General features: G+C 46.9%; 1 protein-coding gene across 2 annotated transcripts in view; it reads left to right on the forward strand.

Annotated features, from left to right (window-relative positions):
- The window catches only part of LOC132571165 (zinc finger protein ZFP2-like), a 475,317-nt gene that overhangs the window by 89,565 nt on the left and 368,461 nt on the right, over positions 1-17,291 (forward strand). The window lies entirely within an intron of this gene.

The raw sequence follows: 17,291 nt of genomic DNA on the forward strand, positions 1-17,291 counted from the left end.
ATGAGTTCGATGCCCCTGGTTTAAACATCTGTGACAATGAGGAAGGGACTCTCTTCATGCTCAGTCAGTGACAAACAAAAGCTGGAAACGGAATTGAGTTTTTTTTTTAAAAAAAAAAAACTTGCCCTGAAAAGTCACATTCCTCCCAACGCTGAGGAAAGCTTTCAACTCTCCACAAGAACAGAGCCCCCTGGAACAGTGAACAATGCAGTTTTTTGATTCTTCACACTGCTAGAAGGACACCTCTTAATCCAGAGTTGAACAAACTTTTCAGCCCAAATGCTGACAAACACACGCACACACCAATGTCTGCCTTGGAAGATTTTGAAGTGGTAGCAACCAAAATCCAGGGTGGGGGAGAGAAGGGAAGGCTTCTCCTTGGCAAGACTACTTCTATTATGTTTCCTTGGGTTTTTCCTTTGGATGGGAGCGATGGACCAAATTAAAATGGTTTTAGAAATACCAGTGACACGAGAACACCCCATCTCAACCACACCCTGCTTTTGGGATGGGTAGGGCTGACAATACCTGGAGACTTGGAGGGCCTTCCATGTGCCTTGTTGTAGCATCCACCTTTCAAGGCAGCCATTTTCTCCAGGTTAACTGGGTTGGAAAAAACCTGCAGATTTTTCCACTTATAGCAGAGGTGTTGTTTCTGCCTTTTCGTAGGGTTCTCAAGTCCAATTCAAGAAATATTTGGGGACTTTGGGGGAGGGACCAGGAGACATTGGGGCGGGGTGGAGCCAGGAGCAAGGCTGGGACAAGCATCATTGCACTCCAAAGGGAGTGCTGGCCATCATATTTAAATGCACACCTTTTAAATGCCTTCCCTCCGTTGGAAATAATGGATAGGGGCACCTTCTTTTAGGGCTCATAGAATTTGACCCCCTGGTCTAATCTTTTTGAAACTTGGAGGACATTTTGGAGAGAGGCAATGCCATGCTGAAAATTAGGTGCATCTATCTCAAAGAACAGCCCCCCCCCCGAGCCCCAGATACCCACAGATCAATTCTCCATTATACCCTATGGGAATTGGTCTCCATAGGGAATGATGGAGTGCCCAGCAGACATTTCCCTCCCCCTACTCCTGCTTTCTGATGACTCTGAAGCAGGGGGAGGGCCTCCAAACTGGGGGATCCCCTGATCCCACCTGGGGATTGGCAACCCTACGTTTCCTCTTCCCAAAGCAGAACTACATTCTCTGCTGGGCACCGCATTATTCCCTATGGAGACCGATTCCCATAGGCCCTGGAAAATTGATACATGGATATCTGGGGCTCTGGAGGGGGGGGAGCTGCTCTTTGAGGTAAAGGCACCACGTTTTCAGCATGGCATCTGGTGACTCTCTTCGAAGTACCCTCCATGTTTCAAAAAGATTGGACTGGGGGGTCCCATTCTATGAGCCCCTAAAGAAGGTGTCCCTATCCTTCATTATTCCAAAGGGAGGGGAGGCGTTTAAAAGGAGCACGGTCCCTTTAAATTTGATGGTATGCTTGCCACACCCTTGCTATTGGCTCCACCCCCAAAGTCTCCAGATACTTCTTGAGTCAGACTTGGCAACATTACATTATGCTCCATTAAGGTTCCTCACATCTCTAACCTCTGCTGAGGAAATTGACCTCTGCCCAGCTATTGCTAGCTGCACCTGTGATATTTAAAGATAGTTTGAACACTGAAATAACAGTTCTGCCTCCTGCCAAAAGACTGACACACCAGTCCTGGAGGAAGCAAAAGCGAAAGTGCTTAACCTTTTTGGATGAACTCTAGCCAACATATGATTTACAGCAAACCTTGTGCCCTGCTTGCAAAACGCTCCATATATGCTTGAAAAACACTCCATATATCGCAAAATCGTACTATATTAATCAGTACACTCCTTGTCTTCTCTAAATGAGTAACTGTTTTTGCCTTTGTGTGTTTTATCATTGCCTACATTGCATGCCTTCTTGTTTGTTTGTTAACGATTATTAATTTTTTATTTATTTATTTATTTTAAAAAGCATTGTACCCTGCCCTTTCCCCCAGTGGAGACCCAAAGCAACATACATCATTCTCCTGCCCTCCACTTTACCCTCACAACAGTCCTGCCGGGTAGGTCTGGCCAAAGTGCACCCAGAGAGCTTCCTTGGAAGAATGAACATTTGAACCAGGGTCTCCTTGGTCCTGATCCAACATTTTAAGCACCTCCCCATCCCTGGTTTTGTAACAGAGGAGATATTTCCTCCTCATTTTCTTTCATCCGGTTCTTCACAGCAGGGACCCCGGAAAGGAACCAGAGCAGCTTACGTCATTCCTCTGTTCTTCATTTTATTTTCACAACAACAATCCTGCAAGGTAGGGCAGGTTGGAGGGCGCACTTTGCCAACGATGGCAGAGTGGGGAACTGAGCCTGGGTCTTCCAGTTCCTAGTCAGAGGCTCTAATCAGTTTGGTGTCGTGGTTAAGTGTGTGGACTCTTATCTGGGAGAACCAGGTTTGATTCTCCACTCCTCCACTTGCACCTGGTGAAATGGCCTTGGGTCAGCCATAGCTCTGGCAGAGGTTGTCCTTGAAAGGCAGCTGCTGTGAGAGCCCCCTCTGCCCCACCCACCGAGCGGGAGGAAGATAAAGGAGACTGTGAGCCGCTCTGAGACTCTGAGATACAGAGTGGACGGTGGGATATAAATCCAATATCTCCTTCTTCTACCCTATGCAAATAGGTCAAGGGCATTCTTCATTCCCCCCCCCCTCCATGTTGTAAAAGAGGGGATATTTCCAACCCTCTCAGTCTGTGCTTCTTTTTCCCTTCTGGGGTTCTTGTGGATAAAGTTTTAGTCCAATTGTAAACCAGAGAGGGATGTTCTGAAGCTAATCTGGGCCAGGGGGGTTCTGATTCCCTTCATTTAGAAGAATTATTGCAGATTTATACCCTGCCCTTCTCTCTGAATCAGAGACTCAGAGCGGCTTACAATCTCCTACATCTTCTCTCTCCACAACAGACACCCTGTGAGGTGGGTGGGGCTGAGAGGACTCTCACAGCAGCTGCCTGTCTTTCAAGGACAACCTCTGCCAGAGCTATGGCTGACCCAAGGCCATCCCAGCAGCTTCAAGTGGAGGAGTGCGGAATCAAATCTGGTTCTCCCAGATAAGAGTATGCGCACTTAACCACTACACCAAACTGGCTCTCCCATTTATGGAACTGCATCTCTGACCTAGGCTCATATTCATGTCTGGAGGCCAATTTTGAAGCTCTGAAATTTATCTTCTGATGTGTCATATCTATCATGGATGGACAAATGAACACAGAGACACATCCTTTTATTATTACAGGATTTAGTTATACCACACTTTTCTCACCAGCAGAGGCAGAAAGTGATTGATAGCATTATTTTTCATTCCTCCATTTTATTTTCACAAACACCCTGTGAGGCAGGTTAAGCTGAGATGGTGTGACTGGCCTAAGATCCCCTAACAAGCATCCATGGCAGGGTAAAGATTCAAAACTGCACCTCCCCAGTCTTTGACTGGCACTCTAGGGTGTCAAACATGTGGTCTGAGGTGTCGAATCAGGCCCTCGGAGGCCTCCTATCAGGCACCTGAGCAACTCGCTGTCATCTGCTTCCTTCTCCCTCTCTCTTGCTTCTGTGTCATAACTTGCTTTGCCAGGCTTGCTCAGTTGCACAGGAGCTACACCACAAAGCCTCCATTTTCTCCATTGGCTGAGGCTTCTTCCTTAGAGAGGAAGGGGGGAGGGAGAACGTGCTTTGCCAGGCTCTCTCAATTGCACAGCAGAGCTACTGAACCAAGCCTCTCGTCCTTCAATTGGCTGAGGCTCCTCCCCCTCCTCGCCTCCTGGGGAAGGAAGGAAAGAGCCACAGCTGCTTTGTCCTTTGTCCCTGGATCCCATGGGAGAGATACAAAGAAAGCACCTTTAAGAGCAATGAGTGCTAATGTTTTAATTATGTTTTATTAATTTTTTTAAAAAAACATTTAATTGTGTTTGTCTGTGTCCTTTATAAAGTTTATATTTCTGCTACCTAATCTTAAATAAGTACACACATGGCCCGGCCCAACTTGGCTCAGCCCAACAAGGTCTCATTTATGTCAGATCCGGCCCTCATAACAAATGAGTCCGACACCCCTGCTCTAGCCAATGCACAGGGTGGATTTTCCTGAACAAAATGAATTGGGTGTTGAACGTGCCCTGAGATTCTCTTCTCTAGTAGCCAAAGTTCGATGCAAGAGGGCTAAGGAGCTTTTGGGAAGGCCTGTTCCTCATAGGATTGCCAGGTCTAACTCAGGAAATACCGTATTTTTCGCTCCATAAGACGCACCTGAGCATAAGACACACCTAGTTTTTAGAGCTGTTTGTGTGAATTTAGAGGCATTTGTGTGAATTTTTTGCAGTATTCGCTCCTTAAGACGCACACACTTTTCCCTCCACTTTTTTTGGGGGGGAAAGTGAGTCTTATGGTGCAAAAAATACGGTATCTGGGGACTTTGGGAATGGAGCCAGGAGACTTCAGGGAGTGCAGCCAGGTTGTGACAAGCATGATTGAACTCTGAGGGGAGTTCTGGCCATCATATTGAAAGTTACCACATTTTTAAAAAAAATCCCTTCCCTCCATTTGTAATGGGGCTCATAGAACTGGACCCCCTGGTCCAATCTGTTTGAAATTTGAGGGGGGTGGGTGGGCTGAGGACAGGCACTGGATGCTGTGCTGAAGATTTGCTGCCTCTACCTCAAAAAACAGCCCCCCTCAGAGTCCCAGATACCAGCAGATCAATTCTCCATTATACCCTATGGGGACTAGTCTCCCTCCTGACACTGATTTGTGAGAATCAAGGGGGATTCACATTTCAAAACATTCACTTACAAACTCCAAGGATACCCACCCAGCTGAGGATACTGTATGTTGTTCAGGGCATCCTACCAGTGAGACCTTGAAAATCTCACAGCCACCTGAGCCCTTCGCATCTGGGCAATCCAAAAACAGCCTCCAATCTAAGGCAGTTCAAGCAGAAAGTTGTGTGGATTCTCAGAGGAACATGATGGTCTGATCTCTGCTTCAACTTCTTCCACATACTGAGCATTTATGAGGTTTCTCTCAGTGTTCAAGGATGGCACAGCTTGTCTGGAATCTCCTTCCACCCTCAAGAGCACATCTTTGGTTTTTCTTCTTTGAGATCTGTTTGAGGCTTCAGTCACAGCTAAAGCTGTTTCCATTATCTCAGCTCTTACACCATTTCTCCTGTATCAATCTTGTTTGTTTGTTTCTGTGACTATAGTAAGGTTTCTATGCAGATATAATCTGCAGCTGATGTAGTGAGAGCCAGTTTGATGTAGTGATTAAGTGTGCGGACTTATCTGGGAGAACCAGGTTTGATTCCCCACTCTACATGCAGCTGCTGGAGTGACCTTGGGTCAGTTATAACTTTTCGGAGCTGTTCTGCTCAAGAGTTGTTCTTGGAGCAATCTCTCAGCCCCACCTACCTCACAGGGTGTCTCTTGTGGGGAGGGGAAGGGAAGGGACATTGTAAGCTGCTCTGAGACTCCGAGTGAAGAGCAGGATATCAATCCAATTTCTCTCTCCTCCTCTTCCTTCTCTCTTTGCAACAGTTTTTATGGAAAAACTTCACTCCTGAGTTCAGGTGAATCTGGACAGGGCCAGCTCGCCCACTAGGCAAATTAGGCATTTGCTCAAGGTGCTGAGAGGGGGTGTGCTGAATTGGGCTCTCCCCCTCTCCCGGTACCCAAGACAAATGCCTAATTCCCCCATCGCCTCCGTTTGTCTGCACATCCCAGGCCAGGCCGCCCCCACCTCCACCTCCTCCCCCCTTCCCTTTTGCAGCGCTGCAATGCGACACCATGCTCCGCCCCATTGTATTTGGGGGAGGGGTCCTGGGTGCACATCCTGTTCTCTCCTGGAATCTCAAAGCTGCATTCCAGCAGAGACAAGCCCCCTGTGGACCCGACTTCTTAGTGGGCAGGTGTATAAATGGACTCATGAGTTTTTGTTTGGATCAGGGACATATGAGGGGGCGGGGCAGCTGGAATCTGTCCAGGGTCCCATGGCAGCTCTTGGCAGCCCTGGGGATGTGTCAGAGGCATCTAAAATGAGGTCAGATGTGACTGCACTAGTTCATTCTCCCCACTCCACCCCCCCAAAATGGAGACGTAAGGCCAGCAGTCTGAGATTCCCCACCTGAAGTCATCAGAAGACATGAGAGCATGGTACAATGAAGTCTTTCCTAGTATTAGATCCTGATATTGGAGACTGACATTATGCAAGGCTTTTTTTGTAGAAAAAGGACAGCAGGAACTCATTTGTGTATTAAGCCACACCCCCTGACATCACCATCGTTTCACAACAGGAATTAATTTGTGTATTAGGCCACACCCTCTGACACATTCCTGCTCAAAAAAAAGCCCTGACGTTATGTCCTTGTAAGAAAGTACTTCTTTACTCATTGAAGATGATGATATTGGATTTATATCCCGCCCTTCACTCTGAATCTGAGTCTCCGAGCAGTCACAATCTTTTACCTTCCTCCCCCACAACAAACACCCTACAAGGTAGGAGGGGTTGAGAGAACTCTCACAGAAAGCTGCCCTTTCAAGGACAGACTCCTACAAGAGCTATGGCTGACCCAAGGCCATTCCAGCAGGCGCAAGTGGAGGAGTGGGGAATCGAACCTGGTTCTCGCAGATAAGAGTCCGCACATTTAACCACTACACCAAACTGGCTCTCGGTTGAGGAATTAAATTGGCAGTGGATGCAGCAATGGCCACAATCTAGAGCAGGGTTGTCAAACATGCAGCCCGAGGGCCAAATCAGGCCCCTAGAGGGCTCCTATCAAGCCCCCAAGCAACCGGCTCTTGTCCTCTTCCTTCTCCCTCTCTCTTCTACAAACCAGTCCCTGGTGCCAGAAGGGTTGGGGGCCACTTCCCTAAGGAATTCTAGTGCACTTTAGTTGGGTATTTGCTTAATGTGATAAATACTGTATGCTGCATACTAGAAAGTTATATGATTAACAATTACTGCAACATGGTCTTAATTTTAATAAATGGTTTTAACTTTGGAACAGGTTTTCTTCTCTCTCTCAATTTATTTTGTCAGTTATTCCCCACACCCTTACCGAACCCAGTGGGAATGGGAGTCCTAGAAAAGGTTTCTATACTCAAAAAATTCCCTAACAGAAACAATGGAGGAGGAGGGCACCTTTTTTGGGGGGAATAGTGTGTTTCTTAACATAAGAATGTAAGAGAAGCCATGTTGGATCGGGGCCAATGGCCCATCGAGTACAACGCTCTGTGTCACACAGTGGCCAAAACCAGGCACTGTCAGGAGGTCCACTAGTGGGGCCAGAACACTAGAAGCACTCCCACTGTTGCTTCCAAGCACCAAAAATAGAGCATCCCTGCCCCAGACAAAGGGTTCCATCTCTGCCTTATGGCTAAGAGCCACAGATGGACCTCTGCTCTATATTTTCATCCATTCCCCTCTTGAAGCTTTTTATGCTTGTAGCCACCACCATTTCCTGCGGCAGTGATTTCCACGTGTTTGGGTAAAGAGGAACACCCAGTCTGGTGAAGTCTGAAATCACTATTTTGTGATACTCTGGCTAGTGACAATTAATAAAAGTTAGTGCAAAGGCTCCTAGCTTCCAAAAATGCCTTGTATGTGTTTGGTATGGTCAGCCCTTGAGCTTCAAAAGGGACAACAGAAGCTTGCTCAGAACACAAGGGGTGCAATGGATTTTCTTTTTTTGCCATATCTTTAACTCTCTCTACTAATCCTAACCAAAGTTCAATTAGCCTGGAGAGGAGATGGCTGAGAGGTCATATGATCACCATCTTCAAGTACTTGAAGGGCTGTCATAGAGGATGGTGTGGAATTGTTTTCTGTGGCCCCAGAAGGTAGAACCAGAACCAATGGGTTGAAATTAAATCAAAAGAGTTTCTGGCTCAACATTAGGAAGAACTTCCTGACTGTTAGAGCAATTCCTCAGTGGAACAGGCTTCCTGGGGAGATGGTGGGCTCTCCTTCCTTGGAGGTTTTTAAACAGAGGCTAGATGGCCATCTGACAGCAGTGCAGATCCTGTGAATTTAGGGGGAGGTATTTGTAAGTTTCCTGCATTGTGCAGGGGGTTAGACTAGATGACCCTGGAGGTCCCTTCCAACTCTTATGATTCTAATTGTAAATGTAGTTTTCCATCACTTGTCTGTTTCTTCTAATAAATTTTATTTTTCTTTCAACTTTCAATGTGCCTAGGTGCCTATTTCTGAGGGAGGATTTTATAGAGACACAGAGCCTCCTCTATCACAGTTCCTTATCTGAGGTGTAAGCCTACCAAGTGTCAAAAAGTACAAAGGCGGGACAATGGTATTATAATAAAGGTTTATTATCAGAAGAGTGCCACGCTACCTAAAGGCTACCAGTTAGCAGATAGGAAACTGAAAATTCATAGGGAGTGCCCATCTGGTACAGCTTCAATCATGGCTAAAGCTCTTTTAGGGGAGGGACGGTGGCTCAGTGGTAGAGCATTTGCTTGGTAAGCAGAAGGTCCCAGGTTCAATCACTGGCATCTCCAACTAAAAAGGGTCCAGGCAAATAAGCATGAAAAACCTCAGCTTGAGACCCTGGAGAGCCGCTGCCAGTCTGAGTAGACAATACTGACTTTGATGGACTGAGGGTCTGATTCAGTATAAGGCAGCTTCGTATGTTCATATGTTTCATGATCCCAACACTTATAGTATTTCTTCCATATGAATCCTTTTTTCTACGGTCATTTCTGCTTTTGTGTTTGCTATGGCTCTCACTTCCCACCTCTGTCGCTTCAAAAACCTGCCTCCATATTCACATGCACACTCACCTCACTCCCATTGGATTTTTAAATTCCTTCCACATCCTTTCTGCAGCATTCTGCTGCCACTCTGCTTTATCTCTGTAGTTTCCAAGAGTGGTTCAGAGGAGTATTTCCCCCTCCCCCTCTTAATTCTCTTCCAAGCCTTTAAAAGCAGAAACATTTCCTTGGACTTTTCCCCTCCCCTCTCCTGGCAGCCTAATTGGTCTGTTCTTATTGGTCAGTTCCACACTATGCATCTCCTATTCAGAAAGTAATTGCCTTTGTCTGACTCCTTTGCAGGAACATCAAGTTAACTTGGTTGGTTAAGATGCTGGGCTATTTCATGCAACGTTTTCTTTCAGGCAATTTTGTATTTGGGAAAAAAAAGTTTCCTTTTAAATTGAATCTGACCACAAACATTTCAAATGTGAGAATAATGCTGCAGAACCTACTTTGTGGCAGCAGCAGCCTGTTTGTTTTAAAAGTCTGGTCCATCTCAACATCTCTTCTTCCCCTTTTGTCATCTCATTTCTAAATAACAGTAGGGAGGGGTCTCAAGCCGCAAAGCACTGACTTCTCCCCCTCCCCCCTCATGAACTGCTTCCTCTCCAGCCAAGTGGTCAGCATTGACTCTCATTAAATTTTAAAAGCAACACGCCCCCCCCCCCCCACAGCAAGCTCCTTGACTACTTCTAAGGGGAGGGGGGCACTAATGATGACTCCACAGTAAATTCAGCTGGAAGAGTCTCCTATTTCAAAAGGCACGCCTAGTGTGAAACTAACCAATCAGGAGAAACCAACCCCAGAACACTATCCGGGTTTTCTCATTGGTTTGCAGAATATATACACCTCAATTCTCAAGAGAAACTGAAGAGAGAGAGTAAGATGTAGAATGCAGGCACAGCATTCAAAGTAAACCTCAACAGACTCGCCTTCAGTGAAAATCAGAAATAAGCTGCATGTGCAGAATGGACCTATGGCTATAGTAAGGTTTCTGTACAGATAATCTCTTTTCAATAGTTTTTATGATTTACGTCAGTGTGAACTCTTTTCACAGGCTTAGCAACTATGCAGTTTCTCCTTATATGGATTCTTTGATGCCGCTGAAGATGGCTTCACTGGATGAATCTTTTTCCACATTCTGAGCATTCAAAAGGTTTCTTCCCTGTGTGGATTCTTTGATGCCATTGAAAACTGCCACTCTGACTGAATTTCTTTCCACACTCTGAAGATTTGAACAATTTCTCCTCGGTGTGGGTTATTTGATGCCATTGAAGTTGTTATCTCCAGTGTGGTGTCTTAGATGCTTTTGTAAACAGACTCTCCAGGTGAATTTCTTTCCACACTCTGAACATTCAAACGGTTTCTCCCCTGTGTGGATTCTTTGATGCTGTTGAAGATTGCAATTCTGACGAAATTTCTTTCCACAATCAGAGCACTCAAAAGGTTTCTCACCTGTATGGATTCTTTGATGCTGTTGAAGATGGAAATTCCTACTGAATTTCCTTCCACATTCTGAGCATTCAAAAGCTTTCTCCCCTGTGTGGATTCTTTGATGACATCGAAGACTGGCACTCCAGTTGAAACTCTTTCCACATTCTGAGCATTCAAAAGGTTTCTCCCCTGTGTGGATTCTTTGATGCCATTGAAGACTGCCATTTTGATTGAATTTCTTTCCACATTCCGAGCATTCAAAAGGTTTCTCCCCTGTGTGGGTTCTTTGGTGTGCAAGGAGCTGAGATTTGTATCTAAAGTACTTTCCGCCCTGAAAGCATTTAGACGTCTTCATATTACTATGCTTTGGAAAATGTACATTACCCTTTCTGCCATCAGAGGAACTCTTTCCACTCCCTGAACCAATAAATGGCTTCTCTTCTGAATCGTAAAATCCAGGGAGTTCTGTGACAGGTGTGTCAAGGGGCATATGTTCGCTTTTAGCTTCTGAAAAACAGCGGAAAAGCCTTGTCAAACAAACCAATGAGCCCAAATGGACCACCCTTGTTGCAAGAGAGGGAGGAGGCAAGGAACTTGGACACCCCCAAAGCTTCAAGATGACCCCTATAGGAAAGAGTCACTAGAACATGGCCTTCATCCAACCAACCTCTTCTTTAGTCACCAGCCCCTCTCCCAAGTAAATCAAGTGCTTTGCGGAATCAAAGGACAAGGAAGCAGCCTTTGAAAGAAAAGTAGGCCTGCTGATGAGTTCAGCTGCAGAAGCGGCTCCTGAGACTCCCTGATCTCAGGCCCCAGAAGGCTATCCACCCTTCTTACCCAGCAAGCTGTCCTCTCCGACCTCCTCTTCTTTGATGTCCATCAAGGGATGGCTCTGCTCAGTTTCAGACAGATCCTGGTCTGCTCCGGATACGTTCCCAGATGTCTCCTCCAAGGGCACCTACAACAGCAGAGAGGGATAGACCCTTTCAGAGCAGAGCATGGAAGTGTCCAATTTGGTGCACCCAGAAGGCCAGCGCCTTAGGCAATCACCTAGTTTGCTTAATGGCAGGGCCAACCCTGCTTTCCCCTACCCTAACTATAGCAAATGTACCAGCATATAATATGGAGAAAGCAAGACACAGTTTCCTTAAGGAACATCAAAAGCTTGGTGCACCACATTGACAAACACTGCTAGGGTAGCAAATTCTATGAAGGCACCACCACCAAGAAGGCCCAAGACATAATTGCAGCTTCTGAACTGCATGGAAGTATGTCTTCAGGACTCTTTCAGTAGGAGGGTGACCCTATCTATCTATCTATCTATCTATCTATCTATCTATCTATCTATCTATCTATCTATCTATCTATCTATCTATCTATCTAAGATTTATATCCCGCCCTTCCCACTAGGTGGCTCAGGGCAGCTTACAACATGTAAAACTAACATAAAATATAAAATTAAGCATTAAAATTAACATTTCATAATTTATAGTTAATAATCTAAACAATTATTATATACATAAACATTAAAATCATACAGCGGTCTTAAAGCTACACTCGATTCAAGTTTGATTTCAGATTCAGTATTTCGGTGTTCAGTGTTCGATGCCGGTTAGCTGTGGGCCAGCCGGAAGAGGGCTGTCTTACAGGCCCTGCGGAATTGGCTAAGAAATATAGGCCCATCCACCAGTTCCCAGCTTCTTTCCCACTCAAAATCTCTGGATTCCGCTTTCAGGGAAATGCCACAAACAACCTTTCCATTGCACTCTGGCTATTCCCTTCTCCCTCCTTAAATCAACAGAGATCTCAGCCCCAGCTCCACCCCAGGCCCTCCAGCATTCAGAGCCTACACAGAAGAAGGGCCTCACCTGCTTTAAGAGGAACTCCTCGGCCAGAGCCACTACCTGGGAGCAGCTATCAGGGCTGCTCTCCCTCACCTGGCTCTGGATTTCCAGTGGCAGGACGTTCAACAATTGCTCCAAGATCAAGAGCTCCAGGATCTGCTCCTTGCTGTGATTTTCCACTCTCAGCCACCCACGGCACATTTCCCGCAGTTGTCTATAAGCCCCCCGTGGCCCCTCAGCCTCCTGGTAGCAGAAACCTCGGAACTGCTGACGCTGCTTCTCCCGGCTCAGGGCATTCCCTCGCAAGATGGCTGCCTTCACTTTCCCATAATCCTCTCTATCTGGGACATCCAGACTGTTAAAGGCCCATTTGGCTTCTCCACTGAGGGCTGGCAAGAGTTGAGTCACCCAGTCTTCCTTTGGCCAATGACAGGCTTCGGCCACTTGTTCAAAGGAGGCCAGAAAGGCCTTGGCATCCTCCCAAGGTGAAGGTTTCTCTGGCAAGGGGGGGATTCCCAATGGAGAGTGAAGGCTCTCCATTGTCCTGAGGAATTCCTTCCACTGGACTTCCCACTGCTCAAGGGAAAGGGACCCCTCTATTCCATGTGGACTCATCAGACCTCCTTGGCTCTTTTCTAGGATATTCTTCATGCTCCCGGCCTGAAGGACTTGAGGGGTTTTTCCTACCCACTCCAATACATCCCCAGAGTTGGGGCCTGTGAGATCTTGTTCCTCCATTTTCACCTCAGAACGATCTCTCAGGAATAGTGCTGCAGAACTGAAATTTATATTATGGTTTTCCAAACTGGACTTCTCCCTGGAGAAATGAGAAAGAGAAAGAAGAGACATTTACCTTCCAGTGGGGTGTCCCTAAGTGATTTAGGGGAGGGACAGTGGTAGAGCATCCGCTTGGTAAGCAGAAGATCCCAGGTTTAATTCCCGACATCTCCAACTAAAAAAGGTCCAGGCAAATAGGAATGAAAAACCTCAGCTTAAGACCTGGAGAGCCGCTGCCAGTCTGAGTAGATAATACTGGACCGAGGGTCTGATTCAGTATAAGGCAGCTTCATATATATTCACATGTTCATTTTCTCTCCATACACACAACTCATATAACAAAACTGCATCACTTTTATGCCGTCTACTACTGCAATACATGAACAAATTTAAAAGCTAATTAAAAGGTTTAGGGTTTATTTAATGGCAACCCTCAAAATTTTACCAGATCGCCTTGCCTGTATGTTTACATCACTCATGTCATGGGCAGAGCTGTGAAATTGCACTGTCAGCAAACACCATCCAAAATGAGCCCCTAAACCGCCCCTCCCCCCCCCACAAAACTCTTAGTGGTGGATCACTTGGCTAGTGTGTTGATGAAGCTGATCATCAACACTTCGAGTGCACTTGCAGCCCCGGGTTCCTCCCAGGGCCACACCTGTCTGAGTGTCACCAAGGGAAAAAAAGACTCCCTAGAAGCTGCCTTACTCTCATCCTGACCTTTGGTCCACCAACCTATTTGGTTCATTTCAAGCCCTATCTTTTATGTATAATTTCCCTTTCATCTTGGCAAAACGGAGTGACCTGATTGGTTGAGACTGGATGGGACTGTGTTGCATCAACCTTGGGCTCAACAAACCATCAATCAACTCCACTCCTCTCTCCCACCTGAGTGGCTGTTGCTAGCCAGCCAAGCTGATTCTGTCAGTAAAAGGCAACCAACCTTGGTTCTGGCAGTTGCTGCCTCTTCCTACTCTCCCATTGGTTAAACTGCCTCTCACACTACTTTGCTGAAGGGAAAAGGACAGAAAGAACCATAGAGAAAGCCTTCCCATGATTGGCTGAGGGAGGAAAGAGGAGGGATTGGCTGACGACTCCCTTGATTGACTGAGGACTTCTCTCTATCCTCCTCTGGAAAGGAAACACCCAGTGACAGGGGAAAAGTGGTGTCCTGTCATAGTAGACCAGGAACAGAGGGACAGATAGGGAGGGAAAGTGAAAGACTGAGAGATTGAAGTCAAACGTTATCAGAGAGAGAGTATTGTTCTGAAAGGTATCACTAAAGGCCTCTGAAGAGAACTCACTGGGGCCAGTCCTGACTACAGCTGCCAGTTCCAGGTTTGTGGAAAATCCCTGGAGATTCTGTGGTGGAGTAGGGCATAGGGCTTCAGAGTGGGATCTGCCAGATCCAAGTTTCTGCTGTGAAAACTGACTGGATGATTTTAGACCAGTCACACACTTCCAGCCTCCCCTACTTCACAAGGTTGTGGGATCTGCCAGATCCAAGTTTCTGCTGTGAAAACTGACTGGATGATTTTAGACCAGTCACACACTTCCAGCCTCCCCTACTTCACAAGGTTGTGGTGCAGATCAAAGGGGAAAAGAGGAGATTGTCCCTCACCCCACTGTGGAGAAAGACTGTCCTTTTCCTATGTAGAGGCTACAGGGAGCGGGGAGGCAATTGAAAGCTGAAGTCAGAGGGACAGATAAAGGGAAGGAGATAGGGTTGCCAACTTCAGGTTAGGAAATTCCTGGAAATGTAAAGGGGTGGAGCCTGGAGAGGGTGGGGTTTGAGGTGTGGGACCTCAGACAGGTACAAAGCCATACACACCACCCTCACCCTCCAAACCAGCCAGTTCCTCCTGGAGAACTAGCTGCCAATCTTCAGGTGAATGCTGGAGATTGTTGTTAGCCACCCTGAGTCCACTCGTGGAGAGGGCAGGATACAAATTTAAAGTAAATAAATAAATAAAATCATTCAGAATTGCAGGTGCTCTCCGAATGGCAGACATCAGCTCCCCTTGAGGTGTGTGTGTGGGGGGGGGGAGTGAATGCCTTCACTTAGGTGGGTGGGAGGGAAGACAGCAAGGTTGGGTGGCATTCACCCTCAGCCTCTTTCTAGAGCCCATTTTAATCACAACAGGTCTTATCTCTAGTTTCTTGATAATGTTCAGGGCAGATTACAAAATAAAGATAGAATTAAAAATGGCCACTCATCTGTCACCCAACATGAAAATCACACCAGGATGTCTTCTTAATGAAAAGCTTTCCTAAAAAGATCCTTCTTACACTGTCTAAGAAAAGATATTCAGGTGGAAGACTTCAGCAGGAGGTGCCCCCTGCATAAGAGGCTACAGCCGTCTGAGAATTTTCCTCCTTCCTCACTCCAGTTAATGCATCTCTCTTGCTCTGAGGAGCATGCCTTGAAGAAAAGAGATTCCTGACCAGTTTCAACAACCAAGCACTCCATTTCGGACACTCTTGATATCCCTGCTCAAGGCAGCCCTATGAAGCAGCTATAGATTAGGAGACATTAAGGGACTGAACTGGGGGATCCCTTGATGGCCCCACAGGAATCCCATGTGATGCAACACCTCTGCTGCCCCCCCAAAAAGAGGGCCTTACTATATTCCCACACCACCTCCTGCTCCAAAGAAATCCCATTTACCAATAACGGGGAGGATTCTTTTGGGAAGGAAGATGGTGAAATCTGCCCACCAGACTACATTTTGCTTCAAAGACAGGGGATTCAGTTTGCTTTTAGCCCCAGGAAGAAGCTTTTGTAAAGAAACTTAGTAAAGGAAGACCCAGAGAGACCGAAGTACCCTTCTCTTTCTCTCACAGCATGTGTGTGGGGAGCAGTATTCCCTCTAAGCCAGGGATGGCCATACTGTGGCTCAGGAGCCACATGTGGCTCTTTCACACATTTTGTGTAGCTCTCAAAGCCAGCCAATGGCTTGGAGAATGCATATAAAGTTGCTTTCTTTCCACCCCTCTCTGCCTCCTTCCTCCCCATCTATTTCCTTCCTTCCTTGTCTTGCAGCTCTCAAACATCTGACATTCATATCTTGTGGCTCTCAAACATCTGATGTTTATTATGTGTGGCTTTTACCTTAAGCAAGTTTGGCCACCCCCGCTCTAAGCTGAGTTGGTGTGAGCTAGCTCAGCCTCCAGCTCGCACATTTTTGTCTTAGTTCAGGAAGGATGACCCCAGAGCACACTAATTTATGCAGTAGCTCACAACTTTAATGCAAGTAGCTCACCAAGTAGAATTTTTGCTCACAAGACTCTGCAGCTTAGAGGGAACATTGGTGGGGAGTCTCTCCCCCCCCCCCCGCAAATCCCTCTGCAGCCCTACAAGTCTCTTAATGGAGACCACACGCCCTTCCCACTGGGATTGCCAAGTGCCCGGGAGAAACTCCAGCCTGCCTGGCTCTTCTGCCTTGAGCGGATGTTTCCTCCCTGCAGAGATCAGGAAGGGAATCTGTCCCCCGCCTGGAGAGAAACCGGATCCCCTCCTGGCTGCAGAATCGCGCCGGTTCAGAGGGCCAGATCCGGAGCTGGCAGCCCTCTCGGGAGAGGGGAGCAGAGAAAGGGCCCGCCTGACCTCCCCGGACCTGCTCTGCTCGCCAGACACACCGAGACCCCCTCGCAGGGTTGCCCGGCCTGGGGGATCCCTCCCCCCTCCCCCGATCTTTACCCTTCCAGCCTTTCCCCCTCCCAGTCCGGCTCCAACCTCGGTCCTCCAGCTCTCCCGCCGGCCAGCGCAGCCGCTCCCCAAAGGCGGAAGTGGGAGGACTTGCGCTGGCTCTCTAGGAAGCTCCGCTCCATCGCTTTAACCCTCTCAAGCCCTGAAGGCAAACTTCGACACCGCCGGGTTTCAGACCGGGTTGGTCTAAAACGGCAGAACAAAGTTTGAGTCCAGCAAAACCTTTACGACCAACGACATTTTATTAAGTAGATAAGAGAAGCCATGTTGGATCAGGACAGTGGCCCATCCAGTCCAACACTCTGTGTCACACAATGGCCAATATGTGTGTGTGTATATATATAAACACACACATATGCATACATACACATACACACACACACACATATATATATATATGCGCATATACTGTGGCTAATAGCCACTGATGGACCTCTGCTCCATATTTTTATCTAACCCCCCCTTGAAGCTGTCTATGCTTGTAGCCTCCACCACCTCCTGTGGCAGTGAATTCCACATGTTATTCACCCTTTGGGGGTATAAGCTATTTTGGGTATAAGCTTTCGCATGCATGCACGCTTCTTTTGTGTAAAACTTCGTTGATGATCTTAAAAGGCAAAGGAACAAATACTCTTGCTAGAGAAAGATCCAGTTGGTCTGAAGCAGTAGAACAAAGCAGTAGTCAAGGAGCACCTTTA

The sequence above is a fragment of the Heteronotia binoei genome, chromosome 5 (assembly GCF_032191835.1).
Source record: "Heteronotia binoei isolate CCM8104 ecotype False Entrance Well chromosome 5, APGP_CSIRO_Hbin_v1, whole genome shotgun sequence".
Classification (NCBI taxonomy): Eukaryota; Metazoa; Chordata; class Lepidosauria; order Squamata; family Gekkonidae; genus Heteronotia; species Heteronotia binoei.